Source organism: Gopherus evgoodei, chromosome 1 (genome assembly GCF_007399415.2).
Source record: "Gopherus evgoodei ecotype Sinaloan lineage chromosome 1, rGopEvg1_v1.p, whole genome shotgun sequence".
Classification (NCBI taxonomy): Eukaryota; Metazoa; Chordata; order Testudines; family Testudinidae; genus Gopherus; species Gopherus evgoodei.
The window spans coordinates 270,011,931-270,034,148 of record NC_044322.1 but is presented as its reverse complement, the minus strand read 5'-3'; the positions used below and the strand labels follow the sequence as shown (position 1 = coordinate 270,034,148).

Sequence of the window (22,218 nt, the reverse complement as noted above, 5' to 3'; positions counted from 1 at the left end):
AATGATCTTTCTAGTCCACTGGCCTGTCTCTGACTATGACAATGCAGACTGCTTCAGAGGAAAATTACTTCCAGTTTCATCACACCTAAAAGGGCAGTGTTATATTGCTGAAGTGAAGGAGGTGAGTGTCTTCTTGACATCAAATGCTCATCAGTGTATGTCATGGAATGGGTGGATTAATAGCCTGTGTAATTGCCATCCTGGCACGTATCATTGCCAATGCTATTCTTAGTCAAAGAAACAACTAATCCTTGTTAGAATCTTACTTCAATAATTTCATGTGGTGGTGAGTTCCACAGGTTTATTATAGGCTACTAAGAAGTTCCATGAAGTAATTCTATTACTTGATGATGAGCATCTGGTGTGTGTGTGTGTGTGTGTGTGTGTGTGTGTGCATGTGCGCGCGCGCACACACACACCTCCACACACCATTTCCATCCTTTATAGAAATTATATACACAGTCACATCCTTCCTGTTTGTGTATTTTGATGCCTGTGCTATCCCAGTAATCCAGCTGGATTGTTCTGGAAGTAAATCTTTATCAGACAGGGTGGGAAGGGAAAAGGGAGGATCTATATGCTAAGAGCTTGGGCATGAGGTATTGGAAATCCAGTCTCTTTGCAGAATCCCAAAACACTTAACACACTTCCTAGACATTAAAACACACACATCTCAAAATAATCCGTCATCTAGGTGATGCTTCATTCAGTTGCACATGCTATAACTAATGCTGATTTCAGACCATGAAGCTAAATATTCCTCTCCCAAAATCTGCAGGCCTAGCATCTTGTGCTCTGCTTGTCCCCTCTGCCTGTGATCCTGTAGTGTTTGGGAGACTGCTGCATTCTTGCTCTTGTGTTCAGCATGACTGAGTTTCTCTTAGGTATTCCTTGTACATTCCTTCTCTGGTTGGTGAATATGAAAAAATTATATATATAGGTGTGCGCATTGTCATCTTAAAGATCAGCTAGTTATATGTGCATGGATTGGGGGGAGTATTTGGTTAGTGGGGAACCTATTGTCTCTTGAGAAACAGCTGTTTTTTATATATATAAAAATCATAAGGAGTTCGAGTATCTCAAAATACTTTGTCAAAGGGGGAGAGAGATGAACAGAAATAGACAAGGGACCAAACGTTTTCAGCAGGTGGAGTATGGTGGCTATATCTGGACAAGTTTGGACAAAATAGCTCTAGGGAAGGGTATGGTATTCTTCTTAGAAGTGCCTGTTTACTGCTGAATGGATTATGAAGTGTACCTTTTAAAATAGGAAGTGGTGAACTGTCTCTCTAAGTAGTGCTTGCCTGCTTTTGCAGGGAGAAAGGTACCAAGGTGTAGTAAAATAATAGCTTGGTTGGTTCTGGGGAGAGAGTGTTATTGGGGTAACTTCCTTTTATAGTGAAGCCACCGGTGACATCTGGATGCAAGGGGGTAATTAGGGGGATGTCCCTCTTAAGCAGCAGTGGTGGTCATCTGGATACCCAGGGCATGAGGGGACACTGCCTCTTTAAAGATAAAACATACAAAAAGTTGGGCTTGTACTTTATGAAATATTGACATTAGAAGGGTTTTTAATTTATCGATTGCTTGTTTTATATTAGAAATTCAGGACCTGGTTAGGCTGGACGATTAACTTGACAGAAGTAGTGCAGTGATATTTTAGGAGTTAAAACAGCTATGATGAGAGGTAGGGAATCTTAGACTGCTTGAAATTCTTGGCATTTTTGTATTAACGTGTATCTAAATTAGGGCTGTCAAGCAATTTTTAAAAATTAATCTCAATTAATCGTCCTGTTTAAACAATAATAGAATGCCATTTATTTAAATATTTTTGGATGTTTTCTACGTTTTCAAATGTATCAATTTCAGTTACAACACAGAATGCAAAGTATACAGTGCTCACTTTTATTTTTATTACAAATATTTGCACTATAAAAAACCCAAAAGAGAGTATTTTTAATTCACCTAATACAAGTACTGTAGTGCAATCTCTGTCATGAAAGTTTGAATTTACAAATGTAGAATTATGTACAAAAAATAACTGCACTCAAAACCAAAACAATGTAAAACTTTAGAGCCTACAAGTCCACTCAGTCCTACTTCTTGTTCAGCCAATCACTCAAACAAGTTTGTTTACATCTGCAGGAGATAATGCTGCCTGCTTCTTGTTTACAATGTCACCTGAAAGTGAGAACAGGCGTTTGCATGGCACTTTTGTAGCTGGCATTTCAAGGTATTTATGTGCCAGATATGCTAAACATTTGTATGCCCCTTCATGCTTCAGCCACCATTCCAAAGGACACTCTTTCATGCTGATGATACTCATTAAAAAAATAACGCATGAATTAAATTTGTGACTGAACTTCTTGGAGGAGAATTGTATGTCTCCTGCTCTGTTTTACCCACATTCTGCCAGATATTTAATGTTCTAGCAATCTTGGATGATGACCCAGCACACGTTGTTCGTTTTAAGAACACTTTCACTACAGATTTGACAAAACACAAAGAAGGTACCAATATGAGACATCTAAAAATAGCTACAGCACTCCACCCAAGGTTTAAGAATCTGAAGTGCTGTCCAAAATCTGAGAGGGACTAGGTATGGGACATGCTTTCCGAAGTCTTAACAGAACAACACTCAGATATGGACATTACAGAACCCAGACCACCAAAAACCTAAACCAACCTTCTGCTGATGGCATCTGACTCAGATGATGAAAATGAACATGCATCGGTCTGCACTGCTTTGGACCGTTGTCAGCGTCCTCTGGAATGGTGATTGAAGCATGAAGGGACACATGACTCTTTAGTGCATGTGTCATGTAAATGTCTTGTGATGCTGGGTACAACAATGCCATGTGAACGCGTGTTCTCACTTTCAAGTGACATTGTAAATAATAAGTAGGCAGCAGTATCTGTTGATGGAGGCATCCAATGAGTAGCAGCAAAGAAAGACAAGGTATGGTAAATGGATTCTCAGTTCTAATGTTTCCTCTCTCTGCATCCTGTGCAGCTGGGCATGCAATGGCTGAGGTAGGCCACTTTGCTGTTATGTGTGGAGCATTACCAGGAGATCTCCCTCTCTCTCTAATATATTTATTAGAAACTCATTTAATGGTAGTAACTAACAGCGTGAGGGAAGGAAGCTGTCAAAGGCTCAGCCCCTCTGGCATGGAGTGAGGGGTCCTACGGCACATTCTGGGGGAATGTCCACAGGTGCTCCAGGAAAAAACAGCCCAGACCACCTCTTACACTCATTATTTTCTTAAATGTGGGCCAATTCACCCCTATATTCACACTCTCTATACACCATTGTAATGGTTGTAGAAAATATGCTGTGAGAGGTATCTGAAGACTAATAACTTGCTGGTTAATAATATCAAGGTGAAATGTATGTGGCAGCACTGTATGTAAAGTTATGGATATAAACACACTTCAGTCGTGATTTCAGTTTACCAGACAAGTCTGGGGAGGGGGTAAACCTGTTTTGCAGAGACAAATGACAAGCTGGTGCCTCTAGCCAGCTGTCATTGAAACTGATGTGCAATCACCTATCAAATGGTCAGTCATTGGCAAGGAAGGGGGGCAGCAACAAACATCTGCATCTTTGCAAACAGCAGCGTGGAATCTTTCATCGCCTGACTCCTGATCTCTAGCCCCACAGCAAGAATGAACTTTATCTAGGGGTAACCCTCAGAAAAATGCATTTCAAAGGGTGACTGAAGTTAAATGAGAGGTAAAACACCCCCAGTTATGTCTCCCTAGCTATCTCTCTCTTTCCTTTACCTAAGAAGAGTATGGGCTATGGGAGTCGAAACTTGATCAGTAATATTGCTGGAAATCTGTGGCAGGAATTTTATCTTGAAAAAGTCTAGTTTAAGTTTTTAGCACTTAACTCTTTTTCTCTTTAATTCCTTATATTTGTATTCACTTAAAATCTATTTCTTTGTAGATAAATATACGTGTTTTAGTCTTTAATCAAAATTAATCCAGTGTTGTGAACTGTGTGGGTAACTCCATTTAGGGTAGCAGACTGTTGTATATTGACTCCGTTAGGGGTAACAGATCTAATATATCCAGACTGTCCAGGAGAGGGCTGGGGAAAATCCAGTAGTGGGAGTATGTTGAAATAACCCTGCAACCAAGGTGGCTGGAAACCTGTATGTGACTGGTGGTTTGCAGATAGGCTGCTGGGATCAGGGCTGCTGGCCCTAGGGTGACCAGGTGTCTGGTGTTGGACTAGAACACCCCGTTGAAAAGGAATCCTGACTACTCTGATCAGCACTGCTGACCAGGCCATTGAATGTCCAATTTGTGGTGCCACAACAGGACTGGCAGGCTCCCTACTACTGCTGTGCCATGGCTCCCAGGTCCGGAAGCAGCTAGCATGTCTGGCTCCTAGCCTTAGGGACTGCCGGGGGGCCCGCATGCTGCCTTGCCCTCAGACGCAGCTCCCATTGTCTGGGTCAGGGCAAGGGAGGAACTAGCGCCACTTGTGAGCACTATTGAGAGGTCGTGTGGAATGTGCATCTCCCACTGCTGCCCAGCCCTCTTCTCCTCATGCTCCTCGTGGGGCTGGGCTCGAGCGGCGGGGCGCACCCTGCTGTGAACCGCAGTCTGTTGCCCCATCGCCAGCACCCAGGAGTTGGAAGTATGTGTATCCCTGTCTGTCTGAGTGCTGGTAATGGGGCTGCACCCCATCCCCCTCACTGCATCCCTCCCTGTCCCAAACCCCCCATGCACTCCCATCCCTCCTGTCATTGCATCCCTTGCTGTCCCACCCCCTGCCCTTCCATCCCCCATCATTGTATCCATCCCATCCTGCCCCCCACACCTTACAGCACTCCCCCACACATCCTCTGCACCCCATTCACCTCCATACACTGCTGCACTCCCATTATGTCCCTATACACTCCTGTGCCAACCCACATCCTCATGCACCTGTAGCCTTTTGCATCCCCCAGCATCCTCATTTACTCCCCACACCCTCACCCTGCTCTTGTCCTTAGCTTCTCTTCCTCCCCATCCTCTCCCCTCCAGCCCACCTCTTCTCCCTTCCTGGCTGGGTGATGTAGGCAGCCCCTTGAAAAAGTGTATGAAAAAATGTGTGCAGGCAAGTGTGTGCATACATGTATGTGTGTAAGAGATAGGGCCATCCTTAGGCATATGCAACATACGCAGCTGCCTAGGGCGCCATGAAATTTGGGGCACCAAATTGCCCCAAATTTCATGGTGCCCTAGGCAGTTGCGTGCTGCATACGCAACAGCACCAGCCCCGGTGACCAGCCCTACCCCTCGGCCCCCCGCCCCGCAAACCCTAGTTGGGGGTGGGTCCCTGGACAACTCCCTCAGCTCTGCATCTTCCTCTTCCACCAGAGGTGTAGTGAGCACCCTCCATACCCTCCGACCAGAGGGGGCCCTGCAAGGAAGGGGGCCCCTAAAAGTGGCAAAAAAAAGTAAGGTATAACTAGGTAAGTGACATTGACGCTATTGCACAATCCATGTCGGTTTTACTGACAAAACCGTGAAGTCATTATGATACATCATAATGCTATTGGCTACATCAGTTGTCTGTCGGTCAGTTTTGAATTTTAGTTGGACCCATTCAAAGAATGTGTATTTGCGTTCATAATGGCGGTCGGCGGATAAATGTTATTAATTTAGCTGGTTAGTTTTTTATCATTTCCAACGCAGAAGCGTGCTTTGTGATGTCTAAGAGGATGTCTAAGAGAATGTATAAGAGCGGAGCTAGTAAACGAAAGGCAGCAAAAGATGCCGAGAAGGAACTTGAGAATTCCAAAGTTGTCAACGTGTTTTGCGCTGCAATCCAACGTACAGGTACAGGCACATGAAACAGACAGCGCTAGCAGCGACGAATCGTATCCAGAAGTGCTTCAAGTGAGGTCGAAGGTGAAGCCAGTTGTTCTACCAAACAAACTGTGACAGATATTCCAGCTGCTGCCAGGAAAGAAGTATCTGAATCTGAACCACTGACTGATGATCCAGGAGATTGGCCGTCTATAATATCGGACAGGCAAGTGTGTGACATTGTTGCACGTGGCCCACCGCAGCAGTATGAAAGTTACGAATTTCCATTTAACGAGGAAAGACGGAGGTTCACAAGTACTCATTTCTATCGAACCATGGCAAATGGCGAGAAAATAAGACGTTCGTGGTTAATGTACTCAGTTCAGAAAGATGCCATTTTTTGTTTTTGTTGTAAATTATTTGGCACTGGCGACATACCACTACATCATGGAACATCTGCTTGGAAAGCACTGTCAAAAAGACTTCAGCAGCATGAAACAAGCAAAGGTCATCAAGACTGTATGGTGAAATGGTTTGACCTTCGGTCAGGCATAGTAAACCGTACATCTATTGACCAACTCGAATTGCAGGCTTTTCTGAAAGAAAGATTTCTGGAGAAATGTTGTCAAATGCATGGTTGATGTGGTTATTTTCTTGTCCAAAAGAAACTTGGCATTTCGAGGAAGTAATGAAAAGCTCGGTGATCCTTCGAATAAGAAGAGAATGTTTGATTACGAATGTGCTGATGATTCGAGTCTTCTTTCTGCTGAAGAAAAATTCAAATTGCAGTTCTTTCTTGTTCTCACTGATCAGGCCATATCTTCTGTTTCATCGCGATTTGACCAACTCGTGGAGTGGTAAAGTTGTTTGCATTTCTGTACAACGCTAACAGCCTGAAGCAGTGTCACAGAGAAAATGAACCCAGGGTTGTGAGTTCAATCCTTGAGGGAGTCATTTAGGGGATTGGTCCTGCTTTGAGCAGGGGGTTGGATTAGATGATCTCTTGAGGTCCCTTCCAACCCTAATAATCTATGATTCTATGAACTGGAGAATCACAGCAACAATTTTGAAAGAAAAATGGGAGACATTGATGCCAACGAACTCATAATGGAATTGAATTGTTTTATTTATGTAATCGAGAAAGAGAGAGGACTTGTCACGGCAAACAATTTTTTAACGTACTTATACAAGAACAGCCTTCAGGAGATATATCCGAATCTTTGCATTTGCATCAGAATTCTTCTGACCACACCAGTTACTGTCGCTGGTGCTGAAAGGAGCTTCAGCAGAATGAAACTGATCAAGAATATCCTGCGCTCAACCATGACAGATGACAGGCTTTCTGCGCTTGCAGTTATCTCAGTCGAAAACAAGATTGCCAGATCTCTGGACTATGACGCATTGATTAACCAATTTGCGGAGAACAAGGCTCGAAAGAAGCTCTTTGCGTAAATACGGAATACATGTACACTGTAGGCCTATGTATACATAATATGAACCAAATATATTGTATAAAATAAATACCGCATTCCAGTTTCTGCATTGTAAGGGGCCCCGGACATATGTTCGGAGGGGGCCACGTTCTTTGTTGCTACGGCTCTGCCTTCCACCCTGCCCTGCCCTTGGCCCGCCCCAATTCCGGCTCGTCCCCAGTGACCCCGCCCTCACCAGCAGCGGCGGGAAGCGGCGCAACCCCGCCCCAGCCCACTCTACTCTGCCAGCTCCCAGCCCCGGAGCGCCACTTCCCTCCGCCGGTGAGTGCGGGGAAAGACTCGCTCCCCACATTCACCGCTGGCAGGAAGCGGAGAGACGCAGCCCCAGTCTGCTCCATTTCCCTTGCCCCGGCCCCAGCCATGTCGCTCGGGTTGGGGAAAGGACTGGCGGCGGGAAGCGGAGCGCCACGGCTGGGAGCTGATGGAGTAGAGCAGGCTGGGGCCAGGCTGCTCCGCTTCCCGCCACTGCCGGTGAGTGTGGGGGATTCCTTCCCCCAAACCCCCTCCCTGGAGTGACATGGCTGGACCTGGGGTGAGGGAAGCAGAGCGGGCTGCTCCTGGATCCCTGCTAATCCTCTGGGCCTGTGGGGCCCCAAAACTGCCTCCCCCCCCCCAGCTCCTGTCTCCCAGACTGGGGGTGGGGGTGGGGGGAGGCCTGGGGCTGCATAGGGCACCCAAATGGCTAGGGACGGCCCTGGTAAGAGACTTTGTGTAGGGAGGTGTATGTGTGTATACCTGTGTGAATAAAATTTGCAGCCTAACGCTGACTTTTATTCCTTTTGCTGGCTTGCACACAAAAAATGGATGACATAAAATGTGTGTGTTCCTTTCATAACAACTTTTTTAAAGAGTAGGGAACTCTAAAAGAAATGTATTATTTCTTAAAGTGAATGTTGCTGACTAGTAATTGCAGAAGAGCCAATGTAGCCTACATTTCTCCCCACCTTTGTCTAGCCACATTATAAACTCTTTGTTACAAACTCTCTCCTTTGATGTGGAGCCTTGATCTTAGTTAGGGTCTCTAGGCACTAAACTAAACAATAACTGTAATAATAAAGAATGTGGAAGTATCTGTGTTAGTGCATGCTAGATGCATACACATGAATACATGTGTGTATCTGCATGTAGCTGTGGGAGTCAGTTCTACAGCTTTATTTTGAGAGGTATGTGAACAAGTGTGCGTTGCTGTAGCTGTGCTCTGTAGGTTTGTATTTGGGCTTTGGCCGTGGGTCTTTTATAGACCCATGGCAGATGTGATAATGTGTAGTCCTAATTCCACACACAAAATTACAATAACTTTAGTGAACAAAACCCACGGCGCTGGTTATGAAAAATGGGAAGAGGGGAGGGAACAAATCATAAAAACCTTTGTGAAAATTTATTTTTTTAAAGGACCCTTTTTGACTATTTTGCTGACAGCTCTGGCATCCTGTAACAAATCAAACCTAAACTTAGTTTAATACATCATCTGTTAACACAATAAATATCCCTTGGTGAAAATGAGCACCTGCTAGAAGGTGGGGGAGAGCAAGCAACAGGGGGAGAGGGAATTCGGGGGGGGGGGCCTCAGGGAAGGGGTGGGGCAGTGGGCAGGGCAAAGGTGTTTGGTTTTCTGGAATTAGAAAGTTGGCAGCCGTAGCTGGACCAGGCTGTGGCTATCTGGAGGCTCAGGGAGTGATCTGCAGCCTGTTTGTGAGGAGCCCTGGTGGGAGCGACAGCAGCAAAGCATGGTGAGGCTCCCCTGGGTGGCAGGCTAGGGGTGACCTGGCCTAGCTGCGCATGGGTCGGGCTTGAACGCTGCAATAAATAACGGTGGAGTCCTGTGAATGTGAATACAAACCCTTCCTGCCTCCGTTTCACCACCCTCAGGGTAGTGCAGGGAAAGGGGGCGCTACCCCTTTAAGAGCTCCGGGGTAGGGCGGGGGGAAAGAGAGCGAGGGAAAGAGGCGCTGCCCCTTTAAGAGCGCAGTGGTTATGTCATCCTTTCGCTCCTCCTCCCCGGCTGGGCGGGGCCTCGCGTTCTCTCTGCGCTTGCGCCGCATTGACTCCCCGGGAGACCCGGCTCTTACCATCAGCGGATCGCGGCGCAGACACAGACACGGGCAGCGCCGGGAGCAGCCGGGGACCCACCGGGGGCGCGCGGCCGCGGCATGGGCTCGTGAGGGCCCCGCCCCTCCCCTCCCCTGAGCAAGCGGGACAGAGCGGCCCCGGGGGGAGCCCGGCCCCGCCGCACGGTGAGACAGCGCTGCGGGCGGGACGCGGCGCGGGCGGGCGGGCACGGAGCGGAGGCGCTGGCTGGTATGGCACGGCGATGATGGCTGGCACAGAGCAGTGGTAGTGGTTGGTACGGCGCAGTGGTGCTGGCTGGCACGATATGGCACTGGATAGCATGGTGCTGGCTGGGATGGCACAGGTGCTGGCACAGCACGATGGCACTAGCTGGTGTGGCACTGGTATGGCACGCTGGTGCTGGCTGCCACAGAGCGATGGTAGTGGTTAGCACAGTGCAGTGGTGCTGGCTGGCACTGAACAGCCCAGTGCATGGTGGTGCTGGCTGGCACGGTATGGCACTGGATAGCATAGTGCTGGCTGGGCGCTACGCTGTGGCATGGCGCTACACGGTATAGTATAGTACTGATTGGTGTGGTGCTGGATGGCACGGTGTGGTGCTGGGTTCTGTGGCATGGTAGTTATTGGCACAGTGTTGAGTGGCACAATATGGTACTGGCTTGTAAGCTGCTGGGTAGTACAGTGGGCACTGATTGGCACAGTGCAGTGGTGCTGGGTGGCATAGCATGGTGTGCTGTATAGTACTGACTGGCTTGGTGCTGGGTGGCATGATGTGATGCTCGATAGCACGGTGCAGGATGGCCTGGTACAGAATGGTATGTGTGATGTGCTGTGTGGCATGATGTGATGCTGGACACTAAGGGGCTTGGCGGTGTGATGTGGTGCTGGGGGGTACAGTGTGGTACTGATTGGTATAGCGCAGGGTGCTGAGTTGCAAAATGTGATGCTGGATATACGGATGCTGGCTGGCTGGCACAGTGTGTGGTACTGGGTTGGCCCTGAGTGGTAGCGGTTGGCTCATGGGGTCAGGTGACCCGTGGCGGGGTGACACTGAATTACATAGCATGGTGCTGTCTGGCACAGCTTGGTTCTGAATTGCACTGAGTGGTATATAGAGGTACAGGGCAGCATGGCATGATGATGCTGAGTGGTGTGTGGAACACGATGTAAACTGTATTATTAGTCAGGTCTATGTTTATCTATGAGTTGTAGATTTAGAAGGTGTGTATTTAGAACAATAAGAGGGCTGTGTATGTGCAGTATGTATGTAACAGTGTGATGTGTGCTTGTGACATATGGGAGTGATATACGATGTGACAGACACTGTAGAATGCATTGTATGTGTGCTATCTGATGTATAGCATGCAGCCAGAGAAACAGTAGTATGGACCTATGGTAATGGTACTCATATTGCCTGTTTAAATTAACCAATCTAGTGGAGCACTACTGTGTTCTTAGAGGACTTCGGTTGCTATGTAAGATGAAATTCAGTGATGGCAGATGCAAGGTGATGTACTTTGGAAGGAATAATTTGAAAAACTCATGGGTTAACTGTAACTCAGGAAAAGGACCTGAGCATTGCGGACAGCTTCATAAAAACTTCTAGTCTGTATGCAGCAAAACAGGTGTGGGAAGAAGGGGAGCTGGGATAACTAAGAAAAACATTGAAAATGTAGTGCTGGTATAAATCCATATATGTAATCATATGGAATACTAACAAAAGGACACAGTAAAAACAGAAGGGGCTCAGAGAGGAGCAATGCAAATGATGTGTGTGTGGAGCCGGCTGGAAAAATCAAAACACTCTGTGGAGACGGTTCAGTTTCACCAAATTTTCTGCCAGTCGGCCTGTCCAGCTTCTCCGCAACTTGCCTAGGAGTGTGGGGAGCCTGGGCTTTCCAGGGTCTGTGGCGCTGGAGCTGCCTGTCACACAGACTGCTGCAAGGCTGGGACTTCTTTCCCTTTTGCAGATAATTTTGAAATTTTTGGTTCCTAATCAGAATGAAATCAAATTTCAAGATACCAATCCTCTGTGAAATGGAATTACCTTTCTCTACCCAGTTCTTTGTTGTTGGTTTAGTAAAGCACTTTACTAGCTATGCTCATCTTAAACCAATGGCCTTTTGAGTTCTGTGATTGGGGTCTTATTCTTTCATTTCATGTCCTCATTTTAAATAGTTTATATTTACACTGATGAATATGGAGATGGGCCCCTTTCTTTACCTGCATGCTCCTCTTAGTAGTCTGTTTCTATTTCCCGCAGTTCAAAGGAAGTCACAAAGTTCTTGCTAGTTACAGAAATCGCTGGTAGGAGAAATGAATTTTATTTAGCATTTTTATTGCTATTTAGCACTAGCTTAGTTCAGGATCCCACTGTGCTAGGTGCTGCGCAAACACATAGCAAGAGAAAGAGGGTCCCTGCCCAGAAGAGAATACAGTCTAAATAAACAAGACTGGTGAGAGTGAGTATCCCCATTTTACAGATGGGGAATTAACATACAGCAGGGTAAGGACTTGTCTATATGAACAGTTAGTGCATGGCAAGCTGGGGTGTAAATCTATCTCATGCTGGCCTGCCATGCACTGACTGACTGTATGAACCCTGCTGCTGAACGCTAAAAGTTCTCTAGTTCGCTTTGATCTACTCCAGTTTCCAAAGGCAGCTGTGAAAATATTTTTTGGGGGAGGCTTCCTGTCTGCACTCATCCACCTTAGCAACTCCTGTCCCACAGGGCCGGGTCCAGCTCCCTGTTTCAAACCATTGGCTCTCACTGCTTGCAAGTTTTGAAAGAGCATAACACAGTGTCACTTGACATGCAATTTGCATGTGGGCAGGACCAATCCCCCCCCCCGCTCCCTTCCTGATCTTGGTGTCAGTTAATGCAGGGCCTCAGATTTCCCCTGGGACTCTTGCCTTGTCCCAGCAAACCTCATCCCAATCCTCAACAAGGAGACTCTACTCCATGCCAACCCCAATTCCTCTTCTTTGGAACCCTCTGCCCCCCCCCCACCAGCCCGCCCGCCCGCCCCATTGGACAGGTCTCTCTGGCTCACCTGCTGCTGCTTCCTAGACACCACAGTTCCTCTTCCCCATGGTCTGCTTCAGACATTGCTCCTGAGCCTCCCTGCCTGGCAGAGCCTTCTGCAAATGGCACTTTTGAAACTTCAGCCTTCCAGGGAAGTGCTCCTGAGAGCCAGGAGCCAATACCGCCTGTTGGGACTGAGGTATCTAGCTGCACCTGCTGGCAATCCAGCCCACAGGCAGGGCCCTCCCTTCGCAGTGCTCCATCCCAGGGGTTCTCAATCTTTTTCTTTCTGAGCCCCTCCTCCCCCAGCATGCTATAAAACCTCCATGGCCCACCTGTGTCACAACAATTAATTTCTGTATATAAAAGCTAGGGCAGATGTTAGGGGGTAGCAAACAGGGAGATTGCTTGGGGTCCCATACCACAGGGAGCCCCAGGAAGCTAAGCTGCTCGTGCTTTGTCTTCAGTCCCAGGTGGTAGGGCTCAGGGCCTCGGGCTTTAGCTCCATGCGGTGGGGCTTCGGCTTTCTCCCCTGGAGCCCCAGTGAGTATGATGCTGACCCTTCTTGATGGGCCCCCTGAACCCTGCTTGCAGCCCCCCAGGGGGCCCCGGACACCTAGTTGAGAACCACTGCTCCATCCCACTCTGCCCCCTTCCTGGCTCTGGCATCACCAGATGTGGGACTTAGTCAGCCAACCTGGGTGGCTCAGAAAATCACAAGGCAGAGATTGATTGTGGAGGGCTGAGCCTCCTCTAGCCGTAGCCACCCTCTGCCTGTGCACGTTTCAAAGTGGCGTTGAGCAAAGCGTACTCCAGAGCTTTTAGTGCATGGTGTGGCAAGGTCCACACAGATTAGTGTGAGGTAGATTTATACCCCAGCTTGCTGCGCACTAATTCTTTGTATAGAGAAGCCCTAAGTGACTTGCCCAGGATCACACAGAGAGTCTGTGGCAGAGCAGAGAATTAAACTCGGGTGTCCCAAGTCCCTGGTCAGTGCCTTAACCCACAACCCTATCCTAGTAATGGTTATATATTGAAGTCAGATAAGACGAGTGTTATCACGTGTCAATCATGCAGGAATCTACTGTGGCTGCTTCTCAAATGTCTAAGTCATTAAGACTAGACTGAGCACTAGAGAATGTGCTGCACAGAACAATTAGGTATGTGTGTTGTGCGTGGGGGCGTAAAACGTGGCCTACTGACAATAGGCCTTTTCCTGTGATTTTTAAGGAATCTGTTTCACTTAAAGTTAGGACATTTAACTGCTGAGTGTGAAGCTGCTGGAATGAGAATCAGTACCTCCAAGTCAGAGGTCTTGATCCTCTCCTGTAAGAAAGTGCACTGTTCTCTCCAAGTGAGTGGGGAGCAGGTGCCCTTAGTGGAAGAGTTCAAGTATCTAGGTGTATCGTTCACGAGGGAGCGGGAGATTGGCTGGTGGATTGGTGTGGTGGCAGCAGTGATGCAGGCGCTGTACCGATCTGTGGTGGTGAAGTGGGAGCTCTCGGACAAAGCTCTCTGTTTACAGGCCAGTCTATGTCCCCATCCTCACCTGTGGTCATGAACTTTGGGTAATGACCAAAAGGATGAGATTACAGGTACAAACAGTGGAAATGAGGTTTCTTCACAGGGTGGCTGGGCTTATTCTCGGAGACAGGATGAGGGGCTCAGCTATTCGGGAAAGCCTGGAGTAGAGCTGGTACTCCTCCAAATTGAGAGGAGCCAACTGAGGTGGTTCAGGCATCTGATAAGGAGGCTTCTTTTGGAAATCTACAGGGCATGTCCCACTGGGAGAAGGCTCCAAGGCTGACCCAGGACACGCTAGAGGGATTATATCTCCCAGCTGGCCTGGGAACGCTTGGGAATCCCCCAGGAGGAGCTGGAACCTATGTGGATGTAAGGGAGGTCTGTTCCTTCCTACTCTCCATGCTGTTGCCATGACCCTCACCAGGAAAAGCGGCATGAAGAAGATGACCTTTAAAAAAAGTGAAATGTGAATGCTGCTTTTCCATTCCCGCCATCCTTCACCTCTTTTCTGACTGTGCTATGAATGTTTCGTAGCATTGAGGAACCTGAGGCTATGAAGCACTACATATTTATCTTGTCTGAAGCTTCAGGTTGGTCTGTGCAAGCATGGATTGTATAGCATCACCTCACTGAGTAATTGTGCTTTGCTGCTGTGCTTTAGAATAGGAGTGGCCAAACTTACTGAGCCTTCGAGCTGCATGCAACAGTCTTCAGAAGTTTGAAACCCAGGGTGCGTCTGCTGGGGCTTGGAGCTTCAGCCTCGTGGGAGGCGCTTGATAGGACTCCGGGCTTCAGCCCTGCTCCTGCTGAAGCCCTGATCCCTGGCAGGTGCACCCTATGGGGCGGAAGCCCTGAAACCCCCCTCCCTGGTGGGCAAAGGCCCCTGCTCACCATCCTGCTGCAAGGCAGAGGTCCCAAGCTCCCCCTCCCCCATCTGGTAGGTGGAGAATGTGAGGGACATGGGGTGCTCCGTGAACTTCACTTTAACAGTAAAAGAGTCACATGTGTCTTGGGAGCCACAGTTTGGCCACTCCTGCTATAGAACTTTCCTCGTGCATATGAACACCACTGTAAAAAAGCTTCTGTGTGTAATTGTACATAGAGGTTTAGAAACTAAAGCCTCTTTGCCTTTTGATGGCTACAGTGACTGCACTCTGATATCAGCCTCTTGATGGTCTGGGTGTTCTAGGGAACAGTGTTCTGCTGTTTTGCCCACCTATCAGTTTTACCTTTTCTGTTGATTTTAGGTGCCACATCTCATCCCTCTTTCTTCTCTCATGACCCCTGTGCTAGAAGAGCAGCTTCCTGCCAAAGCACTTGGGACTTGATTAAAGTAATCTGAAACAGATTATAGTCATAACATAGTTTAAACCAAATATTTAGCTAAAATAGCCATTAAAACATAACAGCAGTTGTGACTAAAAACCATCACTTAATAAAGCTTTCCCAGATATAGTCTAAAAATTGGGAGGGGGAGATTGAGGCCCATATCTAGATGCTGTATGTTCAGCCCCCTGATGGTCATTGCAACATGAACTCAGTCAGTTTAAGCGATGATAGTGGGACTTCTGAAAAGTGAGTAGTGTTTCAGAACACCCACCAGTATCAATTGGAATGAGGCTCAAGCAGAAGATCTTGTTTGGTCTCTCACGATTTGAAAAACAGGGTGTTTTTGTTTGTTGTTATAATACAAGTGAAGTGGCTGAGTAGGCAACGGAGCAACCTGTATCCAGGGATGATGCATTGTGCGGACAAGTCCCTGAGAACCTCACTGCAGCTGGGCATGACAATGCCTTTATAACCCCTGAGGTGCATAATTTACAGGAAACTTGAAAGGGGAAATAGCTAACACATTCTGCCTGCAGCATCAAATATTCTTTAAACCACACAATGGGTGGTGTTGGATTTTTATTCCCCCTTCTTCCCTCCCATCCTCCCACTCAAGGTTGTCACTGAACAGTGACAGCCGCAATAACTGAGGGATCAGGAGTGTGGTATGTAAGACATGGGAGGTAGTTGTCCCACTCTGCTTGGCACTGGTGAGGCCTCAGTGGAGTACTGTGCCCAGTTCTGAACACCACACTTTAGGAAAGATGTGAGCAAATTGCAGAGAATCCAGAGGAGAGCAACAAAAATGATAAAAGGTTTAGAAAACCTGACCTATGAGGAAAGGTTTAAAAAAATGGACACATTTAGTCTTGAAAAGAAGGGGGGGATCTGATAAATCTTCAAATATGTTAAGAGCTGTTATAAAGAGGACAGGATAAGCTGTTCTTCATATCCACAGAAGGTATTACTAGAAGCAATTGGCTTAATATTCATCAGAATGGATGAAAATCAATCTTTTTATTTAAATCAGATTTTTTTATTGTTTAAATTATATTTTTTTCTGTTTTAAAAGTAGACCTGTTTAAAATGAATAAAAATGAGGAGAGAGTGAATGAGATCTATTAGTTTTAAAAGTTTGAAGAATAGCCTAGGTAATTTAGGAGACTGTCTCATTTTCAAGAGACGTAGGCAAGTAGGAACTTAAACTCCAGTCAGTTTCTATGACAATTCTCCCATGATGACCTGGAATAATCAGTTTAATTCACAGACTACAGTTAATCCCTCTCTTCCTTTTAATAAATCATTTATTTGTAAATGTGGAACATGTTTTGATAAGAGAAGTGTATGTATCCAAAACATTTAAGGTTGTTTCATTTAATAAACAAATTAAATACTGTAACATATAATATTTAAATTCCAGTTACCTTCCTAATGCAGCTTGACACAAATCATGAGCAAAAAGTTATCTAGTAAATAAGCAATATCATTCACTATTTTCTAACACACTAAAATGTACCATTAAGAATCTGAAAATATTAAGCTACACATTTATTTAAGCAATTATATATAATTAACCCTTTGAGATAGCAAACAGATCTACAAAATCTAGTTAAAAGGCTCTATTTAGTGTAAATCAAACGTTTTAATGGCTATATCAACCAGTGAAAATGCACCTTTCTTAGAAAATTAGTACAAATGGAAATGTTTATTAGAATTGACTTTAACTTGAGGCTTGCCTCTTGGTGATTTAAATCAATCCACCATGGCAATAAGGGAGAGGTAGGTTAAATATTAGGAAAAAGTTTCCAACTGTAAGGATAGGTAAGTACTGGAAGAGGTTACCAAGGGAGGTTGTGGAATCTTCGTCACGGGAGGTTTAAGAACAGGTTAGACGAACACCTGTCAGGGATGGTCTAGGTCAGGGGTAGGCAACCTATGGCACGTGTGCCGAAGACGGCACGTGAGCTGATTTTCAGTGGCACTCGAACTGCCTGGATCCTGGCCACTGGTCCGAGGGGCTGTGCATTTTAATTTAATTTTAAATGAAGCTTCTTAAACATTCAAAAAACCTTATTTACTTTACATACAACAATAGTTTAGTTACATATTACAGACTTATAGAAAGAGACCTTCTAAAAATGTTAATATGTATTACTGGCATATGAAACCTTAAATCAGAGTGAATAAACGAAGATGCGGCACAGCACTTCTGAAAGGTTGCTGACCCCTGATCTAGATTTACTTGGTCCTGCCTCAGCATGGGGTAGTGAGATGGGGGGAAGTGGAGTAGATGACCTCTCAGGGTCCCTTTCTATGATCAGCCAGTAGGAACTGCTGTATAATAGAGGGTGACCAAGAGCAGGGAGTGATGGTGTCATTGTCTCGCCTTCCTGATTCCAACCTAAAGAGACTCACCTCCTTCTGCGGATGTTGTGATTCTAGCATCCCCACCTGGATTTGGTGGCAAAGGGCAGTCTCCACAGTTTAGGAATGAATGAATAATTGCAGTGTGTTGTCTAGAGTTGCAGTAAAGCCTTAAGAAGGAGAAGGGGCCGACCAGCATCCTAAGGGCTGATGCCCCCCACGCCACTTGTGGGGTTTTAAAAACATGAAATTAGTACTATTGGAAGCTGCTGAGTTGATTGCTCAAGAGTCTACATCAGAGGGGTAGTCGTGTCAGTCTGGATCTCTAAAAGCAGCAAAGAATCCTGTGGCACCTTATAGACTAACAGATGTTTTGGAGCATGAGCTTTCGTGGGTGAATACCCACTTCCTCAGATGCATGTAGTGGAAATTTCCAGGGGCAGGTATATATATGCTAGCAAGCAAGCTAGAGATAATGAGGTCAGTTCAATCATGGAGGATGAGGCCCTGTTCTAGCAGTTGAGGTGTGAAAACCAAGAGAGGAGGAACTGGTTCTGTAGTTGGCAAGCCATTCACAGTCTTTGTTCAATCCTGAGCTGATGGTGTCAAATTTGCAGATGAACTGAAGCTCAGCCGTTTCTCTTTGAAGTCTGGTCCTGAAATTGTTTTGCTGCAGGATGGCCACCTTAAGGTCTGCTATAGTGTGGCCAGGGAGGTTGAAGTGCTCTCCTACAGGTTTTTGTATATTGCCATTCCTACTGTCTGATTTGTGTCCATTTATCCTTTTCCTTAGAGACTGTCCAGTTTGGCCGATGTACATAGCAGAGGGGCATTGCTGGCATATGATGGCGTATATTACATTGGTGGATGTGCAGGTGAATGAACCAGTGATGGTGTGGCTGATCTGGTTAGGTCCTGTGATGGTGTCGCTGGTGTAGATATGTGGGCAGAGTTGGCATCGAGGTTTGTTGCATGGATTGGTTCCTGAGCTAGAGTTATTATGGTGCTGTGTGCAGTTACTGGTGAGAATATGTTTCAGGTTGGCAGGTTGTCTGTGGGCAAGGACTGGCCTGCCACCCAAGGCCTGTGAAAGTGTGGGATCATTGTCCAGGATGGGTTGTAGATCCTTGATGATGCTTTGGAGGGGTTTTAGCTGGGGCTGTATGTGATGGCCAGTGGAGTTCTGTTGGTTTCTTTCTTGGGTTTGTCTTGTAGTAGGAGGCTTCTGGGTACACGTCTAGCTCTGTTGATCTGTTTCCTTATTTCCTCGTGCGGGTATTGTAGTTTTGAGAATGCTTGGTGGAGATTTTGTAGGTGTTGGTCTCTGTCTGAGAGGTTAGAGCAGATGCGGTTGTACCTCAGTGCTTGGCTGTAGACAATGGATCGTGTGATGTGTCCGGGATGGAAGCTGGAGGCATGAAGGTAGGCATAGCGGTCAGTAGGTTTTCGATATAGGGTGGTGTTAATGTGACCATCACTTATTTGCACCGTGGTGACAAGAAAGTGGACCTCCTGTGTAGATTGGTCCAGGCTGAGGTTGATGGTGGGGTGGAAGCATCTACAGTAGCAGTTGTCTGTTTACTGCTGCCTGTGCTGTGGATAATGTAAGCTGCACTCATGTTGCCCTCAGCCAGTGTATCTCAAGTGGCTCTGGATGAACCATCTCCAATGACAGATGAGGCAGGTGTTTGACTCCATGGCTTATCCAGTCCTTGTTGACTCTATATGCCTTTGTCAACAAGGGTATCACTTAATGCTAATTGTGAGAGTTGTTTAGACTTGTGGCCACCTGCCCTGCTACATTTGCTCAGACTATAAATGGCAATAACTTTATATGGAATTTTCAAATTTGACTGCCTAAAGTTAGTCACTTAAATTCCTGTTTAGGTGCCTACATCAAAGGGGGTCTGATCAAGCACCCATGTTTGAAAATGTTGAACTTAATTTTTAAAAAAAAATATCTCCCACTCCCCCCACTTTCCCAGCATATAGTTTCTGAGGCTAACAAATGGATTATTATTGCTTACGTCTGGCATAGTGGGGGATGTAGAATTGCTTTGGAATATATCACTATATCTATTGGTGTCTGTCAGCTTGAGAAATAATATCTTTGTCTTTTTCACAGATCTGCAACCTCTCTAGTCTGCTGTGCTGTGGCTGGCAGGAAAGATTAAATTGCTTCTAGCCACTCAGTGCAAATTGCCCTGGGAAGAACAAGGGGTTGGGCCTAGGACTTTTTGTTGGATGTTTGGCTGTGATTGGCCCACTGGTGTTGTCTTTCTCTGTTATCCTTGTTGAGCTAAGAGAATAGTTTCTGCTTTCAAGAGTTGCTTTCTGTTTTTGAATGTCTAAACTTAAGTATTTAAAGGATGACATCCTACAGTGACGGGCCACTGGCTTATCTTTTAAAGTGGGACACATCTAGTCTTGTTCATCTCTATGGGGAAAGAATTTCCCGTCCAAGAGCCCAAGGGGTCCTTATTTTGCTATTAGAAACGAACGTCAATTATAATACAGTTTGATCTTTTTCATTGTTCTTGATCAAGTGAGGGAGAGACGGGGGGTGGGGGGAGAAGAGACAGGACTGAAGAAATTGGTGGAGCCTAGTGTTCCCAGGAATTACCGAGGGCATGTACTCTGAGCCCTATTGTCCTAAAGTCCTCAAGAATAACTACCTCAAATGCTGCATTAAAAATAACAAGAGCAAGATGATTTTATGATTAGTAATAACGTTTGTAGCTGTGTGCGCTAAGAAAAGGGCATTTGAATTCATTTGTAGGGATGTTTATAGCGCATATCACTGTAGTATCTGAGCGCCTTTGCATCAGGGAATCTCATGCCACAGAAGTCAGAAGGGGTGTTCCTGCCCCTGCTCTCCTTCATGTACATCACTACACAGTTGACTAGGTGCATAATGAGGTGTCTAGCTTGTTCTGAGGCATTGGAAGCTGTTTGATAAAATGACGGCTGGATCTCCTACAGCAGATCCAGTGTGGCAATTGGAGTAAACACCTGCTCCAGTATGAAGAAGTTACTGCCTTGTGCAACTTGATGTGTGGCTGCCACTAGTTGCATGCTACTGAACGGTTTCACTTTTGATAGCATACTAGCCTGTTTAAATGCTGTTGACCGTTTTATTCAACCCTCTCCACAGTCCCTTCATCTACTTTCTCAGAAATGAATGGGAGCAATGTGGAAGGGGATATGATACAAGTGAAAGGGGATCTGGATTAAGTTCCTGTCACATCTTTTGTTTGTGAGAATTTGGAAAATTTGAATAGAAACCTCCTGTGATATTTTGTAAATACTCATTTCAAACACAACCCTCTCAAATTCTGTCTTCCCACCTGCCATCATGGAACCTCTACTTTGTTGTCTTCTTGTGTGTGGAGGGGGGACAGAGGACTGGAGTGTATATGTGGGTTGGGAGGATATCCCCACCACACAAATGTGGTTTTTATCCCGTTTGGAAAGGGACTGGAAGGCTGGGGAGATATCCCCTCCTCCTCCTCCTCCTCTTGTTTCCTGTCTCCTTCCAAAAAAGGGACTGGTTGTGGGATGCTGACCTATTATAATGTGGGTCAGTCCACCAAAAAAAGAAAGGCATGAGAGAGACAACAGAAATTAATAGAGCAGAAAAAACTCCGTGGGAGAATGAGAGTGCGGCTTCGGATAAAAGGGATTTATTGTCGATCCTGAGTTTCTGAGGTGGGGGTAGTGGGAGTTCTTTTTTCAGCATGACTTTGTGTATTTGATTAGTAAGAAAGAATAATTGAGGTACGACCAATAGGATGGGCAAAGGGGAGAGGACTTTGATGTGTTAGGTGAAGGGAGGTAGGATTTGCTTGTTCTGAGTTTGATTAATTGAAATCAGGAAAAATTGTCACTCTGTGGAAGATTAAATTGTTTGTGTACAATGAACTCTGTTTATGTGCATAGTCATGGGATCATCCTCTGAATGTGTACTTAGACTGAATGGTTGTATGTTCTCTCTGCTAAGGTTGTTTTGCTCATTTGTCTCACCCTTACAGGAAAAAATGGTACTGTTCCAACCATGTTTTTTCTGTCTTTTGTTTTACTGCATGTACTGATAGCTGTTTAGAAAGGAAATGATGAATGGACAGAATCTCATGAGAATTCAGACTGTTCAGTCCTCCAGAGGGATAACAATGTAAAAAGCACATTTGGACAGCTATTTATTTATTATGCAGTTAGGAACCACAGAGTTCTTATGTTTATGCAAGTTATGTATTTAAGTACATCTGCTTGGATGGAGTTCAATATGTGTGAATGTTCGGACACTTGTGAATTCCTAAGTATGTGAAATAGATGTGGTATGACTCTCTCTTATTGGCTAAGAGGTTAGGATGGCTTTATTTCTTGTGAGTGGTTAATCAGTGAGTGAGTTACATGGATCATCCCAATCAAACTTTTGTACCATGCGATCAGGTAGTCTGCATAGACCATATATTTAACTGACACTGTTTTAGAGAGTTTTAAATAACATTATTGAGACTGTCTTATCTCACCACTTGTAAAACCTGGTGCCTTTGTGAGTCCAAATGTACAGGACTCGGAGGGAGAAAAATCAAAACTAGTAATAA

At 45.8% G+C, this 22,218-nt stretch overlaps 1 protein-coding gene across 2 annotated transcripts in view; it reads left to right on the top strand.

The window, feature by feature from the left end:
• The first annotated feature begins 9,367 nt into the window (after positions 1–9,367).
• The window catches only part of TMEM184B (transmembrane protein 184B), a 44,375-nt gene continuing 31,524 nt past the window's right edge, over positions 9,368–22,218 (top strand). The window contains exon 1 of one of the 2 annotated variants that reach the window (XM_030546250.1): positions 9,368–9,535. The gene's annotated coding sequence lies outside the window, so the exon portion shown is untranslated. The remainder of the gene's footprint in view (positions 9,536–22,218) is intronic. The other variant, XM_030546255.1, reaches the window with a different exon arrangement.